We start from the raw sequence: 1856 nt of genomic DNA, 5'->3' as shown, positions 1-1856 counted from the left end.
CATAACAACAACTAGGATTGCACAATTTGATGTGTGGAGGGAGGAGTGGGTTGGGGAAATGCAAAAGATCCAGTGTGAAAAACAGTGTGAACTCTGTACATAAACCAGTATAAAATAAAAATTTTATATAAGAAAAGGTTGATGTATAACCTGACTGCTTATATCCACAAAATGGACACTATAACACAAAGGAACAAGCTATGGGTTTGGTAGGTGGCTTGTGGAACCTTGCTCTGAGAATTCTAAGTATGCCTGGGCTTGGCCACATGATCTCCCAGCAACCAGAATCTTAGCACAATAAACACGGAAGCCCCAGAGCAGGGGACTAGGGCCAATATGGACCACCGGAAGTCGTGGCTCCCGCCTGATGGGCTGGAACCCAGGCCCCTGGGCTTGGACAAATGCCCTTGGTACAAGAACAAATTGCCTTCCAAGTTCTCGGTAAAGTCCAATGGTAAGCTGAAGTTCCGTACTTCCCTGGGCACTCAGAATTGGGTGTTCCTTAAAGATGGGATAGACGACTTCAGGAGAGGCTGCCCACCTTGCACAGAGATGATTACTCGGGTCCCTAAGGACAGTTTCCTCCCCCTGATTAATCGACACACTCCCAAACCAGCCCCAAAAAGCTGTCGGAAGAAGCTTTCAAAAAAAGCAGCCCTGTTTTCCAGGCTCTCACAATCTCAGCTAGAACGGAAGGCCTTTGTGGAGGAGATGGAAGCCCGTGTGAAGCAGAATTTATTGGCCTCCTGTCCAAATCTGGAGGACAGAATGTCCCCAAAGCTCCTACGAGGGGTGCTGAAAGTGCTGGACCCTGATAAGCAGCTCAAAGACACTTGGGCTTACCTCGAGGATGGTAAGAGGAGAGTAGAGAAACACACTGGAGCTTCAAAAACCCCTTCAGTAAGAGCCAGGTTGAACCTTCCCAAGTTGAATCCTACGCCACATCCTGATAAATGGCTTGATGAAATGTTAAGAGTAGAGAATTTGCCAGAACCCTCGATTCCTCAAAGAAACGTATGCGAAAAAATTGCTGACTTCTGTGAGTGGGCTAAGTCTCTTGGATGTGAAGAAATTAATGAAGACTTCATCGCAAGTCAGTTTGACTTTGAAGCGGACTGCAAACCAGAGGTTGACACAGCCCAAATGAAGACTCTAACGCACGTTCCTCCAGCAGTAATATTCACTGAGGGATCAGTTAAGCCAAAACCACCAAAGTCTGTATTCCCAGAACTGAAACCCAACAAGAAATGCAAAGAAGGAAAGTCGCGTGAAAAAAAGAAGCATGTGAAAACAAGATACGGTGCTTGGTACCTGCCCCCCAAAATGTGGGAAAAGTTAAGAGAAGATGAACCTTTACTTGACCCAAATGCCCCAAATGACACTGAAGGTTTTAAAAGATTTGAGAAGGACCCAGATACTCTTGAAGACGTTTATATAACAATTGCCTTTAAGGATTTCATTCTAAGGAAGGGCTATAACATGCCAGGAATAATTGAAAGGTTGTTTACTAGACGTCGATGGAAATATGATACTTTTAAAACTCCTAAAGTACCATCACTAAGAAATAGCTCCAGTGAAAGTTCTTTAGAAGACGTTTAGATAGGGGTGATTACTTCCTTATTATTATATACTTCACTATTTCTCTTTTAAATTTGCAACAAAATTTATAATGCATGTTCCATCATGAATAGAAACCTCTGTTAACAATGCAAATAGACATTTCATATCAATGTCCTCATATATCAATCTTGCATTGTTGCAGATGTGGCTATCCTTGCTATAGCAATCACTTGTAAAGCAAATTAAACCTATAAATAAAATTTTTATTTTTTTTTATGGGCTCATTTTTTTTCTTC

General features: G+C 42.3%; 1 pseudogene; it reads left to right on the top strand.

Moving 5' to 3' along the window:
- Window positions 1-336: 336 nt before the first annotated feature.
- On the top strand, window positions 337-1599 carry LOC102875465 (annotated as a pseudogene).
- The last annotated feature ends 257 nt before the right edge of the window (window positions 1600-1856 follow it).

The sequence above is a fragment of the Elephantulus edwardii genome, unplaced genomic scaffold (genome assembly GCF_000299155.1).
Source record: "Elephantulus edwardii isolate Elephantulus edwardi_28Jun2011 unplaced genomic scaffold, EleEdw1.0 scaffold00016, whole genome shotgun sequence".
In the NCBI taxonomy this organism is placed as follows: domain Eukaryota; kingdom Metazoa; phylum Chordata; class Mammalia; order Macroscelidea; family Macroscelididae; genus Elephantulus; species Elephantulus edwardii.
The sequence above is the reverse complement of the archived record's forward strand: the minus strand, read 5'-3'. Positions and strand labels throughout refer to the sequence as shown.